We start from the raw sequence: 26,655 nt of genomic DNA on the forward strand, positions 1-26,655 counted from the left end.
TACCAGCCTCCACGACATCCTCTGGCAGCTCATTCCATACACGTACCACCCTCTGCGTGAAAAAGTTGCCCCTTAGGTCTCTTTTATATCTTTCCCCTCTCACCCAAAAGGAATGCCTTCTAGTTCTGGACTCCCCGATCTCAGGGAAAAGATTTATTTATCGTATCCATGCCCCTCATAATTTTGTAAACCTCTATAAGGTCACCCCTCAGCCTCCGACGCTCCAGGGAAAACAGCCCCAGCCTGTTCAGCCTCTCCCTATAACTCAAATCCTCCAACCCTGGCAACATCCTTGTAAATCTTTTCTGAATCTTTCAAGTTTCACAACATCTTATGGGCGGCACGGTGGCACAGTGGTTAGCACTGCTGCCTCACAGCGCCAGAGACCCGGGTTCAATTCCCGTCTCAGGCGACTGACTGTGTGGAGTTTGCACATTCTCCCCGTGTCTGCGTGGGTTTCCTCCGGGTGCTCCGGTTTCCTCCCACAGTCCAAAGATGTGCAGGTCAGGTGAATTGGCTATGCTAAATTGCCCATAGTGTTAGGTAAGGGGTAAATGTAGGGGTGGGTTGTGCTTCGGCAGGTCGGTTTGGATTTGTTGGGCCGAAGGGCCTGTTTCCACACTGTAATATAATCTGTAATCTTTCCGATAGGAAGGAGACCATGCAATATTCCAACAGTGGCCTAACCAATGTCCTGAACAGCTGCAGCATGATCTCCCAATTCCTGTACTCAATACTCTGACCAATAAAGGAAAGCATACCAAACGCCTTCTTCACTATCCTATCTACCTTAAGTTATCTCGAGGATATGACTTAAAAGAAGTTCTAGGATTTGCATATTAATGAACTGAAACCTGCAACCCATTCTAAAAGATGAAAGACTTAACAGCAATCTTGGTTTGTTCAATATATCATTTCAGTTGCATGACACTGATCTTTTGCTATAAATTCTGTGTCTTATGATCCTGCTCCACAGCTACTTGATGAAGGAGCAGCGCTCCGAAAGCTAGTGCTCCCAAATAAACCTTCCTGCTGCTGCCAGTAAACATTACAATGCTGATGAAACGATGCAGTGCCTGCAGAGATGAAAATCTTAACAGTTTCGAACGATACTCGCTACTGATTCACTGCTCCTTCTGATACACGACTTTGGTAACGTAGTGCTGGAAGCTGAGTGAGCAGCTTTAAAACAGAAACTGTTGGATTTTAAATCTTTCAATGTCTGAGTCCGAATTTAGGTAACCATTATTGCGACCCAACTTTGTTACAGCTTCATGATCTCCCCAGCAAAAAAATTACAAAAAGTAGCTTTCCTTTTCTTCAACAGCTGAAGCTCAAAGCACACACACACACCCCTGACCTCCCCTGACACCCCAGTTGCTTTATTATTGGTAAGCACTGAGGTGTCCCTTTGTAACTGAATCCTTGATACAGTCTTAACCCGGAGGAAGTAATGCCTCACTCAACAATTTCAACCCATATACTGTATCCAAGTAAGTTTCTCCCCACTCATTTTCCGGGGGCAGGGGTGGGGACAGGGGTTTAAAGTCGACCATATTGCTGAGAGTCTGAAGTCATGTGTAGGCCAGACCGGGTAAAGGATGCATCTGGGACGAGTGAGTGAATCCTTTCCCACAACAGCAGTTTCCTTCCCTAAAAAAATCATGAGTGAATCAGATGAGGATGTTTTCCCCCTGAAAATGGTTTCACCGTTAGATTCTGAACTCCAGATGTCTGACCAAATTCCAATCTGTCATGGCGGGATTCAAAACCGGGAATTCCCAGAGTTGAGGTAGTAATCCAGTTGATAATACCACTTGGCCATTGCTCCTTCGATCCCAGTGATGGCACATGAACTCACTAATGCCTCTGGAAGTTGTCCACCCAACCAAATCCCTTCCTGCACTCAGGGCAGGAGAACAGCCTCTCCCAGTGTGGACCCACTGGTATGTCTGCAGGGTAGATGAACTCATGAACCTCTTCCTGCAGTGACAGTAGGTGAACGGCCTCTCCCCAATGCGGACCCAAGGATGTTTCAGCAGGCCAGGAGAATTGATTAATGTATTCCTGTACTTGGAGCAAGTGAATGGCTTCTCCGCAGTGTGAACATGCCAGTGCATCAGCTGGCTGCACAGCCAACTGAATCCCTTCCCACACACAGAGCAGGAGAATGGCCTCTCCCCTTTGTGAATGCTTCTATGAGTCTCCAGCACTTGACGGGGAAGGGAACCCTTTCCCACAGTCCCCACATTTCCACAGTTTCCCCATGGGGAGAGCTTCCCTTTTGTCGCTCTGGGTTTGAAATTACCAACAGAATGGGTACACAGTCTCTCTCCACCATGAGGGGTGAAACTTTGATTCCCCAAACTGAGTAACAGGTTTCAAGCACTTTTCACAGTCAGTGCACTGAATCTCCCTCACTTGGGTGTCTCCGTATTCTTCCTGCCAAAGTGTCCAAAATCTCTCAAGCAGACAAAAGCAAACATTTCTTCTCAATTGGAATGGTTGCTGATATTCAAGTCCCAATGAATCAAGTGGCTCTGTCAGAAGTTGATGTATCATTTGCTTTCAGATTTCTTTCTACATGTCTTCCTGCAAAAATAAATTCACAAAATACGTGATCACAGTCAATACTGTTAAATGAACATAACATAGGTGACAATTCCTGTAGTTTGCCAGATGCCTGATCACATATTATCCAGGACACAGAAACCTGAAAACCCTCATGCAGCCAGATAGCCTTAAGTGTGTATGGAGGAAATCTTCATTTCGGTGACAATAACCTGGAACAAGCTGCCGACAAAGGCGCTGGAAATGGAGCTGAATCAAGGACAATGAAAATGAAATGTCAAGGCTACTTGAGAAAAACAAACCAGTAAAGTTGCTGAATGACTTTCTGCTGTCCTATTCAATAAAAAAGATGACAAGAAATACAGAATATAACTTCAGTGCTAGATTAGAATGTGAAAAATAATAGCCACAAGGCTTTTATAACAGCGAATAATATCAGATATACACCATATGAAGCAACATATGTCTACATTTTATATCAACGTGCCAATCCCTTAGATTCTGCTCCATCCCATGAGTAACTACCCTTTTAATTCTGAACATGAGGAAAGAAGCGATCTTTTTCCACAATGCAAATTGTATATAAATAAACGTATCAAACTGAGGGGAAAAAAATTAATATACCATTAAGAAGGACAGAGAGCATCTGACACCTGTGCAGAGTCTGCTCCCTCCCTGGATTCACTTCAGTTGCTACAAGTGATTAGTGTTTCCTCCCTCTCTCTCTCCCTCCCAGGATGAGGAATAGAAAGGGCGAAGATATTGCTTTGCTCCCACAATTTCTCCATGATGTGGAAATCCTTGTCTCTCTCCAGCTTTGACAATCGGTTGAAAGACCACTCATGTATGGAACGTGTTCCATCTATTGCTGCTGCGAATGGGGTGTTGCTATTTCAGGCTGTGTACCCGCTTAAAGCTCTTCCCACGGTCAGTTCATTGGAACACTCTCACTCAGGTATGCATACCTCAGTCTCACTGATGTTTGAAACCTTGTGAAGCAGACAGGACAGGAGAGAAATAAAAAAATTCTACTAGATTCAAAGGCCGATGATATTCCCGTGCCAATGAATTGATTGTCTCTATCAGATCTTGTTTTGAGATTTCTGGCTGTAAATCCTCCCTTTCTCGTATCCTGTAAAAGGAGATTACAGAAGACATTGCTGTCTACACAGTATAGAAATTCAAAACAGACAATTCTGGTTTCTGTGGAACATTCTTTCTTTTCTCCTTCCCTCAAAAATGTGAATCGTAATGCTACAGTCTCCCTCCATTCTTATTCTACTGTGGCTATTATCACCCTCATTCCTGTTCTCCTAAAAATGCTGAAAAATGTTGACTGACAGATCCTGTGGAACTCTAGGTCTGAATATCATACATAAGTTGAAGCATTTTATCCATATCTCCCCTGTCAAGGTCCCACAGGATGTTTATAAGCCCTTTGGCCAAAATAATCCATTCACCCCATCGAATCTGCTTCACCATTTATTACCATAATGATTAATATTATAATCCAAAAATCCACATTCATGCCTTATTATTGATTCCCCTATTGATTAAAATTCTGCCCAACATCTGCCTTGACTATACTTAGTGATAGAACTTCAATAGCCCTGTCATTCATTACCCTCGGAGAGAAGATATCCACCTCATCTCCATCATAAATATGCAAACACTTAAGATTAGAAGCTATTCCTTCTGGTCTGAGACTCTCCCACAAATGAGCACTACCTTTTTGGCAACTAACCTTTCAGGCCCACTAAAATTCTGATATTTATTCATTCAGATCTCCTCTCATTCTTCCAAACTCGAACGAATGCTCAGCTAAGCTACGCAACATTGCAAAATTAGCAAACACGTCAATTCCCGGGATTAATTTTGTGAACGCTCTCTCACCAGCTTCCAATGTTTCTGTCATCTCCTCTACTTCGAGGGACCAGAGTGCAAAACACGCAAGTTACAGCATAATAAAAGAATGATAAATAATAGACATTTTTCTCGCAGAAATTCGAAAATGTGCAAAAATAGTCAGACGGAAAAGAGTCTAATCATGTAGTGGTAAGGAGCCTGATGGCTTGGGGGAAGAAACTGTTGCCTAGTCTGGTCGTGATAGATTGAATTGGGAGGTGGGTGTGAGGATCTAAAGTTGGAATTTAGGCAACAAAATATGTACATTTTTATTTCAACAAAATGGCTTCTCGATTTAAAAGAATACTACAAAATGGCCTGTGAACCATACTGCTGATTCGCAGAATTAACTTGCAGTTCAAAGATAAGAGGACAATAGAATTTTCATAAGATGAATACTGACACATTATTTGACCATTTGAACTAACGTGAACTAATACATGGCATGACAATTTATGTAAATTAGATATCCTTCTTAAAGAAAATATCATTGGATTAACTTGCTGTAAATCATGTCACCTTATTATATGTGATTGGTCTTTCTCGTAATTAAGACTACTATTTCTTAAAAAAACATATAAATCATGTGCAATTTTCAAATGTAATTGCGCAACATCATCACGGAACACAGAAGCTTCAATCTCAGTGTTGCTGGATAGAATTGCGTTCAGATACCTTAATTCAATAAACTAGTGAACCTTGCTTTTCGAATACACCGCATTTGTCGATTCCTTTAACCGATCTCGAACCAAGAGGCCCCTCTTGAGGAGACGCAGATCTTCATTTTGGTGCCGTGACACGTTTCGGCTCGGACAGATTGTGAACAGCAGTGTACGAGTTAAATGTCCTTCACTATTGAGTGTTGAGGAATTCGGCCTGCCAGACGTGATTATTTAGAGAACGTTTGGTTTTCCTGTCAGTCAAGTGGTGTCTGACGTGACTAGTCCAGACCGAAAGGATCGGTCTTAGCAATGGTTGAGTCTGGGGGACTTGTTAAATGTTTAAAAAGGGGGGAGAGATTAATTGAAGTTGAGGGTGCTTTGGTACTTACGGACAGTGGTCTTCGAAAATTGCTGAACTCTGAGGGGAGGGTTGAAATCTGAATTCCCAAGCTTTGTTAATTTTTGGTTTTTTTAAAAAAATTCTTTCTCCCGAGCTTCGTTGCTTTCAGAAATAAAACAAAATCAATCTCCAGAGGTTGGTTATTTTCTGGCGTTATCTTTTTAATAGAAAAAAATTCGATCGCTTAAAATTCATTTATTTTCGGTTCGGGTTGTGTTAACTTTGTTAGTTTTCGGTTTTAAAAAAAACTCCGATTGCCTAAACTTCGTTTATTTTCGGGTTCGTTTCATTTGAACTTCGTTATTTTTCGGGTTGTAGCTTCGTTTATTTTCGGGTTCGCGTCATTTAAACTTCGTTACTTTTCGGTTTAAAGAAACTCCGATTGCCTTCGTTTATTTTCGGGTTCGCGTCGTTAAACTTCGTAACTATTCGGGTTTTAAAAAAACTCCGATTACCTTGATTTAGAGACGCCGCTGTCGGACTGGGGTGTACAAAGTTAAAAATCATACTACACCAGGTTGTAGTCCAACAGGTTTAATTGGAAGAACACTAGCTTTCGGAGCGACGCTCCTTCATCAGGTGATAGTGGAGGGCTCGATCGTAACAGAATTTATAGCAAAAATTTGCAGTGTGATGTAACTGAAATTATACATTGAAAAATTGATCTGTCTGTTAAGCCTTTCATCTGTCAGAATACAGTGATAGTTTCACTTCTTTCATGTGTAAATCACAAAACCCTTTTTTTTAAAGTTGCATTCTCGGGTTAGCTGTTAACAGTGGTGATAGCTAGATAATATTTTGAAGGAGTTAGCCCCCTGTGTTCTCTGTCTATGACCTGATGTTTAGACTGATTCTAATCTAAAAAGTGATATAACAGAGTTTTACATAAATTCATGCAGTTTTTGAGCTCAGAGTTCTACATGAATGTATGCAGTTTTTGAGCAAAGTGCAATGTAACTCTGCAAGTACAAATTCACCACACAAAATATATGTGTGCATGTGGGTCTTTGTCTGTCTGTGTGTGTGTGTCTGTCTGGGTTGGGAGTTGTGAGTTTGAGAATGTGTGTGTGTGCGTGTAGTGAGTGCAGAGTGTCTTAAGTCTGTGAGGGGGTGCGTGTGGAAGTGTGTGTGTCTATAAGGGTGTGTGTGGGCGCCTGTGTGCACCTGTGTCCGTGTGTGTTTGTGTAGGAATATATGTGTGTGTGTAGTGCAATGGTGATCACCTGTAATGTGACATGAACCCAAGGTCCCGGTTGAGGCCCTCCCTATGGGTACCGAACTTAGCTATCAGCCTCTGCTCGGCCACTTTCCTCTGCTGCCTGTCCCGAAGTCCACCTTGGAGGATGGTCACCCGAAGGTCCGAGGCTGAATGTCCTGGACCACTGAAGTGTTCCCCAACTGGGAGGAAACCCTCCTGTCTGTTGATCATTGTGCGGTGCCCATTCATCCGTTGTCGTAGCCTTTGCTTGGTTTCCCCAATGTACCATGCCTCCGGGCATCCTTGCCTGCAACGTATCAGATAGACAACGTTTGCTGAGTCACATGAGTACCTGCCATGTACAAGGTGGGAAGTGTTCCCATGCCTAATAGTGGTATCTATGTCCACAATCTGACACGTCTTGCAGCGTCCACCGTGACAGGGTTGCATGGAGTTGTCCTGAGAGCCGGGCAGTTTGCTACGAACAATGATCTGTTTGAAGTTTAGCAGTTCTTTAAAGGCAAGCAGTGGAGGGGTGGGGAAGGTCTTGGTGAGGTGCTCATCCTCATTGATAATGTGTTGCAGGTCACGAAGAACATGGCGTAATTTTTCAACCCCTGGGAAGTACAGAACAATGAAGGGTACCCTGTCAGTTGCAGCATGTGTCTGTCTCCTGAGGAGGTCATTACGGTTCCTTGCTGTGCCACAGACTCTCCTACCCTGGGGAAAAGACTTTAAGTACTCACCCTATCCATGCCCCTCACAAACGTCTATAAGATCACCATGCAGCCTCCGATGCTCCAGGGTAAATATTGTCAGCCTATTCAGCCTCTCCATGAAGCTGAAACCCTCAAAATCTGGCAACAGCCTTGTCAATCTTTCGAAGTATCACACATATTTCCTACAGCAGGGAGACCAGAACTGAACACAGTATTCCACAACTTATCCTCCCAACTCCTGTACTCTCTGCTCTGACCAATAAAGGCCAGCATACCAAACGCCTTCTTCACTATCCTGCCTACCTGCGACTCCAATTTCAAGGAACTATGAACCTGCAGTCCAAGGTCTCTTTTCTCTACAACACTCGCCTTAACTGTGTCAGTCCTGGCTGGATTCACTTTTCCTTATCAACAGCTCAAGGCCAGGAGCCTGGAACATTTGAGGTCCTTTTCATGTATGGAGTTGTTTTTCTTATTCCTTGACTGTTGATATGGTAGTTTACTGGTCTTGTAAGTCTGCTGTTAGGTCGGTTTAACTTTACATTTTTTTTCTGCCTGTCTGCAAAGTCAGGCCCTTACTTCTTTGTTTCCCTGTGCTTTTATAGATTTCACAATAAATGTTAATTTTCCATTACACCAGCTGGGTACCTTTTAAATGCTGTAATTGTACCAGCCACCACCACTTCCTCTGGTAGCTCATTCCTTACACGCACCATCCTCTGAATATAGGAGTTGCCCCTTAGGTTCATTTTAAATCTCACCCTCACCCTGAAGCTATGACCCATCCAGGGAAAAGATCTTGTCTATTTACCCTATCCACGTCCCTCCTGATTTTATAAAAGTTTGTAGGGTCACCCCTCAGCCTCTGGCGCTCGAGGGAAAACAGCCCCAGCCTGTTCAGCTCAAACCCTGACAACATCCCTGTCAATCTTTTCCGAACACTTTCAAGTTTCACAACATCCTTCCTCTAGCAGAGAGACCAGAACTGCATACAATATTCCAAAAGTGGCCTAACCAATGTCTGGTGCAGCTACAACATAAATTCAACTCCTATAATCAGAGGATTGGGAAAGTTTTCAAAACCCACAAAAGACAACTGGGAAAGAACGGAGGGGCAAACCGAACTTTTGCGGGTCAGCTTGGCCATCAGGACGGGGGGATGGGAATGAGGGAAGGAAGCTGAATGTGCTGGAGCCAAGGCGCAGGAAGAACAGAGGATGCAAAACCCGGCGTGAAGCTGCAATGAGGAATATTACATGTGATGTACGTGCACCTGTTGCAGTTAATTGTGGGAATCAGCTGCATTTTAAAAATAAAAACAGAAAACCGAGCTACCCCTGACACAAAACTACGTGGAAGCCATTTTGTCACAAAGCAATGTTTGCACTAAAATGTAGCCTGTTAACAGAATGCAGTCTGAACCCTGGCTAAGGAATTCTGTTTTGATGGCCTGATCTTGCAGCTGCAGGCTGTCTCTGCTCCTCGGGCCATTAGACTGTGCTGCTCCATAGAATGATGGATTCGTTCTCTCTGTCCCTTATCGGTAATTCGAGCCTAGCTGAACCTGCAGGATAAGATAACATTCAGATTTGTAGACATTAAGAAATGTCGGTCTGGACAACGTATGTGAAACTTACGACTGCCCCTCAGTTGCATAATTAATGGAGATTGTGCTTGTGATTTACCATAAAACTTGTAACATTCTGTATTTTATTAGAATACATCAGACTTTGTTTGACTCCCCATGGCAATGAATAAAGCTAGTTAATTGCTCAAGGTCGTTTATAAGATGATCAGAGGAATAGATAGAGTAGACAGTCAGAAACTTTTTCCCCGGGTATAACAGAGTGTTACAAGGGGACATAAATTTAAGGTGAAGGGTGGAAGGTATAGGGGAGATGTCAGGGGTGGGTTCTTTACCCAGAGAGTGGTGGGGGCATGGAATGCGCTGCCCGTGGGAGTGGTAGAGTCGGAATCATTGGCGACCTTTAAGCGGCATTTGGATAGGTACATGGATGGGTACTTAATCTAGGTTAGAAGTTCGGCACAACATCGTGGGCCGAAGGGCCTGTTCTGTGCTGTATTGTTCTATGTTCTATGTCTCCTCTCCGGACTACTTTGCTTTAAACGATTTGACACACGAGTTACTTTGCCCCAACAGTGCTAATACTTACATCGAAGGGAGAGAGAATTCCTCAAGTAGGGCACTCTCAGAATCTGGGACAGCCCTATTTCTGGTTTACTTCCTAATGAACAAACATTAAGCATTTATTTATTTCTGATTTTGTTTCATTTTTCTTGTTTGATTCCCTGCTGTGACTACACTCTGTGTCTGGATGGGTGACAGGCTGAGATTGTAGGTTTGCTTTCGATTGACTGAATGTTTACTTGTTCTGGAAGCTGTAAAAGAGGCGTGAAAGCTTCTGCAGAAGTCCAGCAAAGCTGAGGACAGACCGACATCTTACTCTGTGGGAACAGCGAGATCAGAGGACAGAGAAATCAGGCCCTGAAACCCGAGCTGACACCAGACTACCGTGTGCTCAGTGCTTTGATGAGCAGTGCCAACCCTCTGCCTTTACCTCGCTTCCCATCTGACTCCCCCCTCAATATTCAGGATCCAATCCTTGCCATCTTGAAGCCATGTCTCTGTATGGAGTCTCAGACCATAATTATTCACTTCCAATGTGTGCAGTTAATTAATTCACTTTTGTTACAATGCAGCACACATTCAGACACACCATGTATCGTTTCAGTTTTTGTGACATTAGTATCCAGTTTCGATTGTTGGTCCATTATTGACGCTGTTGCTTGGTGACGGTGAGGCTCCCCCGGCCCCGCCCATCCCCCCTTGCAGACGTCACGCGGGGGCTCAGGCAGTTGGGAGGAGAAGTCGCTCGAGCGAGGAAGCGGCGGGAGGGCGGTCGTTAGGAAAATGGCGTCGTGCGACCCGGGGCAGACACCAGTCACTAACCTTGTCCTTGTGCTTTTTACCGTCACTGATTTTTTCACCCTTGCGGACTAATCTAACTTATAGATTAAGGTGTAGGTTATGGTGGATTGGCCATGCTAAATTACCCATAGTGCCCCGGGATGGGCAGGTTGTGGTGGATTGGCCTTACTAAATTACCCATAGTGCCCCGGGATGGGCAGGTTGTGGTGGATAATTTAGCATGACCAATCCATAGTGCCCTGGGATGTGCAGGTTAGCATTGGAAATACAGGGTAAAAACAAGGACTGCAGGTGCTGGAAACCAGATTCTTGATTAGAGTGGTGCTGGAAAAGCACAGCAGTGCAGGCAGCATCCGAGGAGCAGGAAAATGGACGTTTCAGGCAATAGCCCTTCATCAGGAATAGAGGCAGAGTGCCTGCAGGGTGGAGAGACAATTGAGAGGAGGGTGAGGGTGGGGGTGGGGGTGGGGAGAAAGTAGCATAGAGGACAAGGTGAATGGGGGTGGGGATGGAGGGGATAGGTCAGGGAGGAGGGTGGGGGGAAGGTAGCAAAGAGTATAATGGGTGAATGGGGGTGGGGATGAAGGTGATAGGTGGAAAGGAAGACAGGCAGGTAGGACAAGTCATGGGGACAGTGCTGAGCTGGAAGTTTGGAGCTGGGGTGAGGTGGGGGAAGGGGAAATACAGAGTGAGGGGATGGATATGGGTGGGACACTCTTCAGAGGGCCAGTGTGGAATAGATAGGCCAAATGGCCTGCTTCCACATTGTTGGGATTCTATTGACTCTCCCCAAAAAGGAGCATTTTATCGGCATCTATCTTATCAAGCCCTTTTCAGAATTCTATTGGTTTCAATAAGATCACCTCCAGTTCATAGAGGTACACAGCACAGAAACAGACCCTTCGGTCCAACGTGTCCATGCCGACCAGGATTCCCAAACTAAACCAGTCCCACTTGCCTGCATTTGGCCCATATTCCTCTAAATGTTTCTATTCATGTACCCATCTGAATGTCGTTTAAATGTTGTAACTGTACCTGCATCTACCACTTCCTCAGCAAGTTCATTCCACACACAAACCACCCTGTCAAAACAGTGCCCCTCCGGTTCCTTTTAAATCTCTCTCCTCTCACCTTGAAAGAATATGCCCCCTAGTTTTGAGCTCCCCTACACGAAGGGAGAGCCCTTTGCTATTCACCGAACTTCACTCCTCATGATTTTATAAATCTCGATGAGGTCACCCCTCAACCTCCTTGTGCTCAGTGAAAGATGTCCCGGCCTCTCCTTATAACTCAAACCTTCCAGTCCTGGCAATGTCCTAGTAAATCTTTACCGAACCCTCTCTAATAGTCTTCTTCGTATTACAGGGCCACCCAAACTGTACCCAGTACTCTAAACCACCCTGTCTACCAGTGATACAACTTTCAAAGAACTATGTACCTAAACCCCATCTCCCCATATCTCGGGTTTGGAGAGATACGGGCCGGGTGCTGGCAGGTTGGACTAGATTGGGTTGGGATATCTGGTCGGCGTGGATAGGTTGGACCGAAGGGTCTGTTTCCATGCTGTATATCTCTATGACTCTACGTCTCTCTCTTTTACAACATGACCAGGGTCCTACAATTAACTGTACACATCCTGCCCTTTCTTGTTTTAGTAAAACGTAAAGCACACATACTCCCACACTCTCACAGACTTATACTCCAACACACTTTCACTTTACCAAGCATGCACACACTCTTACAAACACACTCATGCACAAACTCACATGCACACAATCACAGCAATCTAGGTTTGTTCAATATGTCCTATCAGTTGCAAGACACGGTGATCTTTTGCTATAAAATGTAATGTCTTTGATCCTGCTTCACAGCTACCCAATGAAGGAGCAGCACTCCAAAAGCTGGTGCTTTCAAATAAACCCGGTGTTGTGTGAGTTTTTAAATTTTATCTACCCCAATCCAAAACTGGCACCTCCACATCTAGTGAACACAGTCCAAACATCCCAGTGCTGCCAGGAAACTTTACAATGCTGATGAAATGACGCAATGCCTGCACTCCTGAAAAATTTACAATTTCTAACGATACTAGCTACTCATTCACTGCTCGATCTGAAACACAACATTGGAAACTCAGTAAGTTCAGGTAACCTTTATTGCGATCCAGCTTTGTTACAGCTTCAGATCCCCGCAGCAAAAAGGCAGAGAAAAAGTAGCTACTTTTCAAACAGCTCAAGACCGAAGTGTGCACACATCGCCCCACAACCACACTTTCCTTACTATTGGTCACCACCAAGTTGTCCCTTTGTAATTGGATCCTTGGTACAGCCTTAACCTGTGGGAAGTATTGCCTCACTCAGTAATTTCAACCCGTATCCTGTATTCCAACTAAGTTGGATGGGCAGTGTCGAGTCAACCACACTGCTGTGGGTCTGGAGTCACGTGTAGGCCAGCCTGGGTAAAGAATGCAGCTGGAAGGACTGAGTGAATCCTTTCCCACAACAGCAGTTTCCTCCCCTAAAAAGGATGAGAGTGAATCAGATGGGGGTTTTCTCCACCCACCCCACCCCCAACAAAAAATGGTTTCATCGTTAGATTCTGAACTCCAGTTTCTGACCAAATTCCAATTCCGCCATCTGCCGCGGCTGGATTCGAACCCAGCAGTCCCGAAACTGGGTTGACAGTCCAGTCGATAATGGCAATCGGCCGTCGCCACTTCAGTGCGTCCACAGTTGGGAGGAGCAGGTGAACGGCCTCTCCCTGGGAAGTGGAGACACTGGTGGGTCAGCAGCTTAATTCGAGCAGATGAACCCCGTCCTGCACTCGGGGCCCCTGAAGGGCCTCTCCCCCTAGTGGAGCCGCTAGTGCCTCTGCAGGTGGCTCACCTGACTGAACCCCTCCCCACACTCTGAGCAGCTGAAAGGCCTCTCCCCCGTGTGGATCCTCCGGTGCCTCAGCAGGGCAGAGGCCTGGGTAAAGGCCTTCCTGCACTGGAAGCAGCTGAACGACCTCTCCCCCGTGTGGACTCGCCGGTCCGTCAGTAGGTTGGAGGAATTGCTAAAGGCCTTCCCGCACTCTGTGCAGGGGAACGGCCTCTCCCCCAAGTGGATCCGCCGGTGCCTCAGCAGGGTGGAGGCCTGGGTAAAGGCTTTCCTGCACTGGGGGCAGCTGAAGGGCCTCTCCCCGGTGTGGACTCGCCGGTAGGTCAGCAGGGCTGAGGAATCACGAAAAGCCTTCCCGCACACAGGGCAGCTGAAGGGCCTCTCCCCCGTGGATCCGCCGGTGGGTCAGCAGGGCTGAGGAATCACGAAAAACCTTCCCGCACACAGGGCAGCTGAAGGGCCTCTCCCCCGTGTGAATCCGCAGGTGGGTCTGAAGGTTGGAGGAATTACTGAAGGCCTTCCCGCAATCGGGGCAGCTGAAGGGCCTCTCACCCGTGTGGACTTGCTGGTGGGTCAGCAGGGTGGAGGAATCGCTGAAGCCTTTCCCGCAGACATAGCAGAAGAACGGCTTCTCCCCGGTGTGGCTGCGCCGATGAGTCTCCAGGACAGACGGGACATGGAAACCTTTCCCACAGTCGCCACACTTCCACGGTTTCTCTACGAAGCAGGATTCCTCGGGTTTCTCCATGGCCAATGCTTCAGCCACACACAAGCACGTGTGGAGCCCCTCCCCACCGTGAATTTCTTTTTCCAGGCCGTATAACTGCTTCAGGCTCCACTCTCAGTGCACTGCAACAGTAGGGTCTCTCAACCAGTCCCACTGATGCTGAAAACGTACTAAAACCAGAACCAAAAAGCTTTGCTCCTTCTCACAGAATCATAGTTGGAAAATTGTTGTCGTCCTGATGGAGTGAGTGACTGTCAGACATTGATGTCAAAGTGAGGACTGCAGACAATGGAGAGCCCTTCATCTGTTGATTTTGAAACGTCTGTCTTCAGATCATCCAATACTCTGTTAAAAAGAGATTACAAAAGTGATCATTGTCAGTGCAGGGTAGAAATTCAGAACAAGGAATTCTACTTTCTGTGGAATATTCTTTTCTTTTGTTATTCCACAAAATTGAAAGCGCCATCCCACTCTCTCTCTCTCCCCGTCTGTTCTCACTCCGCTCTAACTAACTCCCCTGAAGATGCTGATTCAGGATCTTACAGGGGCAGAAAAGCAAAAATGTCAAGACTAACGTCAAGATAAATCCACCTGAAAGTGAATATCTTTCACAACACTGGGATACTGCTGAGAGCGAGCAGGTCTGCCCCTCAGGTCCCTATTAAATCATTCCCCTCTCAGCTCAAATATATGCCCTCTAGTTCTGGACTCCCATACCCAGGGGAAAAGACCTTGGATATTCACCCAATCCATGCCCCTTATGAACATCCATCAGAAAATAGACAATAGGTGCAGGAGTAGGCCATTCTGCCCTTCGAGCCAGCACCATCATGGCTGATCATCCGCAATCAGTATCCTGTTCCTGCCTTATCCCCATAACCTTGGATTCCACTATCCTTAAGAGCTCTATCCAACTCTTTCTTGAAAGTATCCAGAGACTTGGCCTCCACAGCCTTCTGGGGCAGAGCATTCCATACACCCACCACTCTCTGGGTGAAGAAGTTTCTCTTCAACTCCGTTCTAAGTGGCCTACCCCTTGTTTTTAAACTGTGTCCTCTGGTTCAGGACTCACCCATTAGCGGAAACATGCTTCCTGCCTCCAGAGTGTCCAATCCTTTAATAATCTTGTACATCTCAATCAGATCCCCTCTCAGCCTTCCAAACTCAAGCGTACACAAGCCCAGTCGCTCCAATCTTTCAGCGTAAGACAGTCCCGCCATTCTGGGAATTGACCTCGTGAACCTATGCTGCATTCCCTCAATAGCCAGAATGTCTTTCCTCAAATTTGGAGACCAAAACTGCGCACAATATTCCAGGTGCAGACTCACCAGGGCCCTGGACAGCTGCAGAAGGACCTCTTTGTTTCTATACTCAATTCCTCTTGTTATGAAGGCCAGCATGCTATTAGCTTACTTCACTGCCTGCTGTACCTGCATGCTTACTTTCATTGACTGATGTACAAGAACACCTAGATCTCCTTTACCTAACTTGACTCCATTTAGGTAGTAATCTGCCTTCCTGTTCTTGCCACCAAAGTGGATAACCACACATTTATCCACATTAAACAGCATCTGCCATGCATCTGTCCACCCACCTAGCCTATCCGGGTCACCCTGTATTCTCCTAACATCCTCCTCACATTTCACCCTGCCACCCAGCTTTGTGTCATCAGCAAATTTGATAATATTACTTTTAATACCTTCATCTATATCATTAATGTACATTGTAAAAAGCTGCAGTCCCAGCACTGATCCCTGCGGCACACCACTGGTCACTGCCTGCCATTATTCTTACTTTCATTATCGCTATTCTTTGTTTCCTGTCAGCCAACCAATTTTCAATCCATGTCAGTATTTTGCCCTCAATACCATGTGCCCTAATTTTGCTCACTAACCTCCTATGTGGGACTTTGTCAAAGACTATCTGAAAGTCCAGGTGTACTACATCCACTGGATCTCCCTTGTCCGTCTTCTGAGTTACATCCTCAAAAAATTCCAGAAGATTAGTCAAGCATGATTTCTCCTTCATAAATCCATGCCAATGACCTATCCTGTTACTGCTATCCAGATGTGTTGTAATTTCATCCTTTATAATTGACTCCAGCATTTTTCCCACCACTGAGGTCAGACTAACTGGTCTATAATTCTGTTTTCTCTCTCCCTCCCTTCTTAAAAAGTGGGACAACATTAGCCACCCTCCAATCTGCAGGGAACTGATCCTGAATTTATAGAACATTGGAAAATGATCACCAATGCATCCACAATTTCTCCCAGTCTACCTGCATGTTGAAATCCCCCATAACAACTGTACTAATATCTTTGCGACAGGCCAATTTCAGCTCCTTATTCAACTTACACACTACATCCAGGCTACTGTGTGGGGGCCTGTAGATAACTCCCATTAGGGTCTTTCTACCCTTAGAATTTCTCAGTTCTTGCCATACTGACTCTACATCCCCTGATTCTAGGTCCCTCCATGCAAGGGACTGAATATCATTCCTTACCAACAGGGCTACCCCACCCCCTCTGCCAATTAGTCTGTTCTTATGATAGCACGTATACCCTTGAATATTCATTTCCCAGGCTCTGTCCACTTGAAGCCACATCTCAGTTATCCCCACATCATCGTAACTGCCAATTTCCAAATGAGCCTCAAGCTCATCCACTTTATTTCTAATGCTTCGTGCATTCATATTTAATATTTTTAATTTGTTACTCCCCTCACCCTTCCTATCAATCCCTATTTCACTTGACCTTACGGCATGATCCTTTTCTTTTGAGTTTTCTGCTCCATTGATTCCATTGTTTTTCTTGACTTCTCTTGTTCTAACTTTCTTCTTAAACTTACAGTTTGTCCCCTCTACCCCCCCCAGCTATTTAATTTAAACGCAGCTGTGTGCAGTGGCAAACCTACCTGCCAGAATGCTGGTTCCCCACCTATTAAGGTGCAACCCGTCCCTCTTGTATAATTTATCCTAACCGCTAAACATCAGCCTTTCATGCTCCAGGGAAAATATCTCTGGCCTATTCAGCCTCCCCCTGTAGCTCAAACCCTCCAACCCTGGCAACAGCCTTGTAAATCTTTTCCAACTCCTGTCAAAGTTTCACAACATCTTTCCTCTAGCAGAGAGACCAGAACTGAATGCAGTATTCCAAAAATGGTCTCACCAATGTCCTGTACAGCTGCAACATGACCTGCCAACCCCTATACTCAATGCTCTGACCAATAAAGGAAAGCATCCCAAACGCTTTCTTCACTATGTTCCTGAGACTCCACTCTCAAGGAACTATAAACCTGCACTCCAAGGTCTCTTCGTTCTACAACTTAACATTTGGATAAGTACATGAATAGGAAAGGTTCGGAGGGATATGGCCCAATCTAGGTGGGACTAGCTTAGTTTCTGAATATAGTCAGCATGGACTAGTTGGACTGAAGGGTCTGTGTCTGTGCTGTCTGACTAACTATTCTGGACTGGTCTTGAAACCATTTTCTTGCCTTCCCCCACAAACATCCACTTCTTCGTTGTTCCAAAATCAGATGAGTTCAGCCTTGAATATATTCAATGATCCTCTAACTGCAGGGAGACATTCCCACTTCTGAACTCAATTCCTCTTGCTAATATACCACTTGCCTTGCTGATTGCTTGCTGCACCTGTCTGACAACTGGCAGTGACTGGTGTCGGAGGACGCTGAGGCCCCTTTGCACATCCACACATCATTCCTGATGAAGGGCTGGTGCCTGAAACATCAACTCTCCTGCTCCTCGGATGCTGTCTGACCTGCTGTGCTTTTCCAGCACCACTTTTCGACTCTGATCTCCAGCATTGGAAATTCACCTCCTTTCTGCTTTTTTTTCCCATAGCAAAGGCTGTAACTTTACATTGTGGCACTCCATTTGCCATGTGTTTGCCAACTGTAGTCTTCTCTACATCATGGAGACTGAGCATAAACTTGGGGAATGGTTCGCCGAGCATCGCAGCTGAGTTCACAGAAGCCGACTGGACCACCCGAGTTACCACTCATTTTAATTCCCCTTCCCAATATGACCATCTTTGGCCTCTTCCATTGCCACAACAAAGCAAACTGCAAATTGGAGGAACAACACCTCATCTTGTGCCTGGGCAGCCTGCATCCCTGAGGATCAACATTGAGTTCTCCAATTTCAAATCACCTCCCTTCACCACTCTGGAAAAAGGTGGTGAGAAAAGAGAGTACCGTGCTCAGAGATGTTGGACAGGGGAAGGGCATTGCAGTCTGGGGTGAAGCTCAATCTTCATTCAGAGAGAGAGAGGAGAGCAATAGCAGCTTCAGAAGCTCATCGTCCAACTTCTGCATTTAGACAATGGGGGGGCTCTGATAGGCAGGAGGACAATTCCAACTCTGGACTCCTCCCGTGGGTTAAAATTGTATGTCTGATGATCTTGCTCTATGGGTTATTGACTGTGTACATTATGCAACTCACGGTGGTGCCCGTTCAGTCGCCTTCTTTCTCCTGACGGCTTGGTGGCATCCCCGCCTCCAACAACGAGCTCAAAGGGTTAGCGGCCGGTGTCTTATTTGTCAGGAACATAACCCCGGAAAAGGCTTGCCTTGCACTCCGGGAAGAACTCCCTTGCCGGAGTTTCCCTTTGAGACACTTCAACTGGACTTCATTGAGTTGCAGAAATGTCAGTGCTATAAATATGTTTAGCTTATTGTTGATGTTTTTTCTAAGTAAATTGAAGCCTACCCTTCCCCTAACACTGCTGCTGAGACTGTGAAGATTTTGCTTAAGGAAATTATTCCCTGCTTCGGAATACCTGCGTGCATTAGCTTGGACAATGGATCGCACTTTGTTGGTAATAGTAATGAAGAACTCTTGATGAAGTACAGATTTGAGACGGCCCAAGGAATTCCTTATGAACTCAACTTGCAAGCCTCTCTTGGTTTATCCCGGAGATCGTACCTTTGGTAGTCTGGAATTTTACAAAAACTCTTGCAGACAGTTTTAGTTTAATTTTAATCATCCCTTTCCTTTACTAATAACATCACTGTTACAACATAACCCTGATACCTATAAGCCAGGCTAACTGGATTCTAATAACCCAGGAGAGTAGGACATTGTTCTTCCTTCAAGAGCCCTGGCAGGCTACTCTGTTGTACTATCACAAACAGACTACCTTTATAGCTGAAAACGTGTTGCTGGAAAAGTGCAGCAGGTCAGGCAGCATGCAGGGTCGTATGAGAATTGCTTTAATGGAACCAGCTATGGGTGTGTATGTTCCACATAACATCTCCTGTCTATTTGAGACTTGTCTCACCCACTCCTGTAAGACAAAGGGGCCATATACCTCCTGCCCGTATAGACAAACAGCTTGCGTTCCACTGGCTGGGATACAGCAGGCCTTATGCGGCATAAGTAACTATACCCATCTCCATGTACGGAATCCTTCCCTTGCGCATTTATGGGTCCTGTTTCTTTTCAGAATCTCATACTGTCACCAAGACCATTTTCAAGAGAGTTAAGGGAGAGCCTAATGGGAACAGAATTCTGAGGACCACTGTCTACCAGATGTACAGCACAGAAACAGGCCCTTCAGTCCAACTCATCCATGCTGATCAGATATCCTAAATCAATCTGGTCCCATTTACCAGCACTTGGCCCACATCCCTGTTAACCCTTCCTAGTTGTGAAGGGCACTGCTTGTCATTGGCCACTCGGGTGTTTCCTTTCTTCCTGGTGGTGGAAATTGAATAAAGATTCATACACCTTGTGTCTCTCACGGTGTCTCACACCTGCACACACACAACATGGGTTCTGGGGTAAAAATAAGCACTACCGCAGTTAGGCGGTAGCGTGGGGGTTAAAAGGAAAAAAAAATTTTTTAAATACACAGGAAAGACAGACATCCTGTTCATTCTGAGAGCTGCCAATTAAAAAAAAAATGAGCCCTTCCTATTCATTTACACATCCAGATGCCTTTTAAATGTTGTGATTGTACCAGCCTCCACCACTTTCTCTGGCAGCTCATTCCTTACATGCACTACCCTCAACATAGGCATTGCCCCAAAGGTCTCTTTTAAATCTTCCCCACACCCTCACCCTAAACCTATTATCCTGTAATTCTGGACTCCCCCAGGCCAGGGAAAACATGTTATCTATTTATCGTATCCATGCCCCCTCATGATTTTATAGAAATCTGTAGGGTCACCCTACAGCCTCTGGCGCTCAAAGGAAAAACAGCCCAACCCTGTTCAGCTCAAACCCTGACAACATTCTTGTCAATCTTTTCTGAATCCTTTCAGGTTTCACAACATCCTTCCTCTAGCAGAGAGACCAGAACTGCACACAACATTCCAAAAGTGCCCTAACCTCGTGCAGCTACAACATAACTTCCCAACTCATCTACTCAATTAAAGGATTGAGAAAGTTTTCAAAACCCACAAAAGACACTGGAGAAAGAATGGAGGAACTTTTGCGGGTCAGCTTGGACATCAGGGCGGGGGGATGGGAATGAGGGAAGGAAGCTGAATGTGCTGGAGCCAAGGTGGAGGAAGAACAGAGGATGCATAACCGGCTTGAAGCTGCAATGAGGAATATTGCATGTGCTGTACTTGTACCTGTTGCAGTTACTGGTGGGAATCGGGTGCATTTTAAACAGAAAAAATGTCCACCCCTCCCCCTTTCCAATCTCTATCCTTTAATCCCTCTTCACTGGGGTAATTAAGAAACCTACCTGAGTTTGCGGAGACTGCTCCCTCCCTGAATTCACTCCAGTTGCAACAAAAGAACAGACTTCCCCGCCTCCCGTCTCTCCAGCCCTCCCAGGATGAGGATTTGCCCAGAGGGAGGGAGTGTCACTCAAACTAACAGGGCCACTTCTGTCTTGTGACGTCATTAAAGGGGCGGGGAAAGGTGACGGTAAAGGGGCGGGGCGAGGTGGACAGCGGGCCACCTCACTGCACCTTCGGGGCCCTGCAGCAGAAGGGGAGGAGAATCCCTTCCCTTCAGGGAATCCCCACAGTGTGGAAGCAGGCTACTCTGACCCACGAGTCCCACACTGACCTTCCCAAGGGTAACCCACCCACACCCATTCCCCCACCGCTCTACATTTAACCCTGAGTAATACACCTAACCAACACACCCCTGGATATTATGAGGAATTTGGCATAGCCAATCCACCCTAACGTGCACATCCCTGGGTACTATGGGTAATTTAGCATCACCAATCCACCCTAACCTGCACATCCCTGGGCACTATGGGTAATTTAGCATGACCAATCCACCCTAACCTGCACATCCCTGGGCACTATGGGTAATTTAGCATGACCAATCCACCCTAACCTGCACATCCCTGGGCACTATGGGTAATTTAGCATTACCAATCCACCCCAACCTGCACATCCTTGGGCACTATGGGTAATTTAGCATGACCAATCCACCCTAACCTGCACATCCCTGGGCACTATGGGTAATTTAGCATCACCAATCCACCCTAACCTGCACATCCCTGGGCACTATGGGTAATTTAGCATGACCAATCCACCCTAACCTGCACATCCCTGGGCACTATGGGTAATTTAGCATAACCAATACACCCTAACCTACACATACCTGGGCACTATGGGTAATTTAGCATTACCAATCCACCCCAACCTGCACATCCTTGGGCACTATGGGTAATTTAGCATGACCAATCCACCCTAACCTGCACATCCCTGGGCACTATGGGTAATTTAGCATGACCAATTCACCCTAACCTGCACATCCCTGGGCACTATGGGTAATTTAGCATGGCCAACTATGAGTGATTTGGCATGACCAATCCACCCTAACTTGCACATCCCTGGGCACTATGGGTAATTTAGCAGGGTCAACCCACCCTAATCTGGACAAAGTTAAAAACCACACAACACCACGTTTTGTCAAACAGGTTTCTTTGGAACCAGCAGCTTTCGGAGTGCTGCTCCTCCATCAGGTGGTTGTGGAGAATAATATCACAAACACAGAATTTATAGCAAAACATTCCAGTGTCCTGCCACTGAAATGATATATTGAACAAACCTGGATTGTTAAGTTTTACATCTTTTCAAATGGGTTGCAGGTATCATTACTGTGTAAATCCCACATCTTCCGTCTGTCACCTTCTCAAGCTAACTCAAGGTTTTATAGCAAAATGTGACATCTCAGCTCAGACAATTCATTAAAGGTGTGAGGTCAGAGTCTTCTGTGTCCCAATCTTGAGTCAGACTGATTCTATTTCCAAAACAAAATTCACAAAATATTACATGTATTGACTGCCTGCAGATTGTGCATTTTTTGAGCAAAATAGAATGTATCTGCAAGTTTAATTCTGCAGATACACATTCACTGCCATGGACTTCTATGTGTGCGTATGCGCATGAGGGAGGCAGATAGAGAGAAAAAGGGAGAGAGAGAGAAAGGGGGAGAGAGAGTAGTGCAGGCAGACAGAGAGTGTGTTTGCTAACAACCTCCTTGCCTGGTCAGCCTTTTCCCTGTCTACAACTTGCTTTTATAGAATCACCTCGCGTACATTGTTATGAATATTGTCTAATAAGAGTAAATGTATTTAGTAGATGAATCAAAACCATCCCAATGGCTGAAACAGCTGACACTCTAATGTTGGACAAGTGGGAAATATTTGCATCAGTTAACCAAAACTCTTCAGAGTTTACATTCATGGGTATGCCAACCCTCAGCATTAGGACCGGGACATATTGGCGCTGAGATGGAAAGGCCCGTTCCTAGTCCTGCTGGGTTACCCGGTCAGAAGTCAAGGTCAAGCGGAGGCCGCATGGACACACACAACACAATGCAAACGAGCGCCACCTCCTGGAGGAACACCAGAAGACCCCGTCAGAGACACATCTTCAGCCTTCATCCGTGAATGCCTCAGCCTGATCATTCTGCCTTTCACTGCACTCTTCCTTATCTTTCTTTCACGAACTATGTTTGATTGGGCCTGATAACCTCTAGTAAACAGAAATTACAGTTAATACTTTTCTTTATGCACAGAAGGTCAACCACTCTAGCTGCTGGCTATGTGCCCATATCCCCATCCATCCCGAACTCGTACTCGAGCCCTTATGTAATTTGAGCAACTTGAAGCTTTCTTTCCCCCTGCCTTTGGAACTGCTCGATTGGAAATCAAAGTCATCCCGCATACAATCCTGTGCTCGGCTCAGTTCACTGTTGTGGCCCTCCTCTCCAGTGATCTACCAGTTGCCGAGATTTCCTCTTCCTGATGAAACCCCTGATGATGATTCCCAATCCCTGGAGCCTTCTGCCCCTGTCCTTACTGAACCCGAGGACTAACAGTTCGCTCTCCAAACACTACCTCCCGACAGTCCCCCTGGCTCTGGGTATAATCCCCCTTTTGCTGACACCCCCAATCTCCTCTTTTTAATAAAAAACGAGGGATTGTGGGAGATTTTGATCAAAATTGACACAAAACTACGTGGAAGCCATTTTATCACAAAGCAATGTTTGGAGGAAAATGTAGACTGTTAACAGAATGCTGTCTGAGCCCTGGCTAAGGAATTCTGGTTTGATAGCCTGACCTTGCAGCTGCAGGCTGTCTCTGCTCCTCAGGCCATTAGACTGTGCTGCTTCATAGAATGATGGATTGGTTCTCTCTGTCCCTTATTAGTAATTCGAGCCTAGCTGAACATGCAGTATAAGAAAACATTCAGTTTTGCAGGCATTAGGAAGTGTAGGTCTGGACAATGTATGTGAACCTTACAACTGCCCCTCAGTTGCATAATTATTGGAGAGTGGGGCTTGTGTTTTACATAAAACTTGTAACATTCTGTATTTTATTGGAATACATCAGACTTTGTTTTGAACTAAGAGGTATTCCCCATGGCAATGAATAAAGCTAGTCAATTGCTCAAGGTCTCCTCTCCTGACAACTTTGCTTTAAACGGTTTGACACACGAGTTACTTTGCCCCAACAATACTAATAGTTAAATCTAGGGAGAGAGAATTCCTCAAGTAGGGCACTCTCAGGATCCTGGGAGACCCCTATTTCTGGTTTACTTTCTAATGAACAAACATTAAGCATTTATTTATTTCTGATTTTGTTTCATTTTTCTTGTTTGATTCCCTGCTCTGACTACACTCTGTGTCTGGATGGGTGACAGGCTGAGATTGTGGGTTGGCTTTCGATTGACTGAATGTTTTATTGTTCTGGAAGCTGTAAAAGAGGCGTGAAAGCTTCTGCAGAAGTCCAGCAAAGCTGAGAACAGACCGACATCTTATTCCGTGGGAACAGGGAGATCAGAGGACAGGGAAATCAGGACCTGAAACCCAAGCTGACACCAGACTACTGTGTGCTCAGTGCTTTGGTGAACAGTGCCAACCCTCTGCCTTTACCTCGCTTCCCATCTGACTACACCTCAATATCCAGGATCCAATCCTTGCCATCCTGAAGCCATGTCTCTGTAAGGAGTCTCAGACCATAATTATTCACTTCCAATGTGTGCAGTTAATTCATTCACTTTTGTTACAATGCAGCACACATTCAGACTGACCATGTATCATTTCAATTTTTGTGACATTAGTGTTCAGTCTTGATTGCTGATACATTTCCTCTCCTTGTCCCTTTCTGTTGTTCTGATGTTCATTTTCCACATCACTGCATTGCTCACCGGCCATGATTTGGATTGGCCATGCTAAATTGGCCACAGTGCCAGGGATATGCAGGTTAGGTGGGTTAGCCATGGGAAATGCAGGGTTATAGTTTCATAGTAATAGAAGCAGGAATATGCCATTTGGCCCTTCCATACTGCTCCACCATTCATTAAGATGATGGCTGATCTATCCATTATCTGTGCTCCTCCTCCCTGCATTGTCCCAACTACCCTTAATTCCCTTGCAGCTGTACTGCTACCTGATAAACAAATTCTTTCCTTCCATGGGAATATCCTTCTCTTTGCAAGGACCTATTGCACACTTATCAGCTACTAACCAACATCGTCCAGACACTACGTCGCTGGGCAAATTGACTTAGTTGCTCAATATCCTGCTATTAACAGTTTGCTAATTGTTAAATGACTGTAACCTATATAATCACATAACTCTGTTTCTCGTCGGAGTGACTTGTGACTATTAGGTCGACTTGGCTCTCCCCGTGAGCTCCCGAATAAACAGTCAATAACTCAAGGTTTGTGTGTCATAAATACTTATCCAATACTTATTGGACTACTACGAACAAGTCACCCACAGCAGAATCCATTTCCATCCCAAACATGGATTAAGAGGCCATCCTTTTTTGCCAGACAACTGAATGTATCAAGCTCAGGAAACAAAGCCTGTCAAACATCAACAGGCACAGATCTAAACCAACCTTTTCCAGAGTCTGCCCCTTTCCCTCGATTGACTTCCTTTTTCCCTCAGCTCCTACAAAGCAACAGCTTAACCCAAGATAAGAAAAGAAATGGGAAAGGGGGCGAGAAAAGAGAGTGCGGTACTCCCAGATGTTAAACAGGGAAAGGAAGATGCAGTATGTACTGAAACTCAATCTTCATTCAGCGAGAGAAGAGCTTCAGACGCTCATGGTCGAACTTCCGCATTCAGACAATGGCGGGGGTTTTAATTGGCAGGAGGACCAGACTCCTTCCGGTCCTCCTGGGATTCCCAAAGGTTGGTCGCACCGTCCATCAGAACGGCGAGGGGCGGGGCCACATTCCGATCTCACACATGCGCACCATGAACATTGCTCACAGCTGATAGAGCAGTATCTGGATCGCATGGGATTGTGGGTAGGACATCAGCCATGAAAGAGATGAAATCAAGAGTCCCTCATGCCTTCTTAACTGTCCTTTTTCAGGTGTTCCTGACGTACACGCCAGGAGCCAATCTTTAATCGATTTTCAATTGATACACTGAGTGAAACACTACAGGTGTTTAACTCGAAACTCTATTTCCAATTCAGTGTTAGTATATCGCTCTTTGTCCGTCCTCAAATAAGGACCAAATCAAAACCCGACGTCTGTTCCACCTGAACGTTGATTTTTTTTTAGTTTGCAGATTCCATCCTTTTATTAAAAGTTATTCATGGTACATGAGCATTGCTGGCTGGCCAGCATTTAGTTCCACTTGAAAAGGTAATGGTGACCTGCCTTCTTCAACTGCTGTGGTCCACACGCTGTACTGTGACCCATAATGTCCTTACGGAGGGTATTCCAGGATTTAGACCCAGCAACACTGAAGGAACAGCAATATATTTCCAAGTCAAGATGGCGAGTGGCTTGGAGGGGTACTTGCAAGAAGTTGTGTTCCCAAGTATCTTTTGCCTGATCCATCTGGACGGAAGTGGTTGCTGGTTTGGAAGGTATTTTCTAAGGATCTTTGGTGAATTTCTGTGTTGTGTCTTGTAGATCATATGCACTCCTGCTTCTGAACAGTCGGGCAGAGGGAGTGGATGTATGTGGAGATGGTGCCAATCAAGCAGGCGACTTTGTCCTGGATGGTATCAAGCTTTTTGAATGTTTTTGAAGCTGCACCCATCCAAGCTGGTGGGAGAGTATTCCATTACACAGTTGACTTGTGCCTTGTAGAAGATGGGCAGGGTTTGGGGAGTTTCTTGCCACAATATTCCTGACCTGTTGCCTGCTCTCGTTGCGATTGTGTCTGTTGTTAG

At 45.5% G+C, this 26,655-nt stretch overlaps 1 pseudogene; it reads right to left on the minus strand.

Annotated features, from left to right (window-relative positions):
- Nucleotides 1-26,655, minus strand: part of LOC148143838 (uncharacterized) — a 47,331-nt pseudogene that overhangs the window by 11,067 nt on the left and 9,609 nt on the right.

The sequence above is a fragment of the Chiloscyllium plagiosum genome, unplaced genomic scaffold (genome assembly GCF_037043375.1).
Source record: "Chiloscyllium plagiosum isolate Xiang-an unplaced genomic scaffold, Cpla_swu_hap1 HiC_scaffold_27, whole genome shotgun sequence".
Classification (NCBI taxonomy): domain Eukaryota; kingdom Metazoa; phylum Chordata; class Chondrichthyes; order Orectolobiformes; family Hemiscylliidae; genus Chiloscyllium; species Chiloscyllium plagiosum.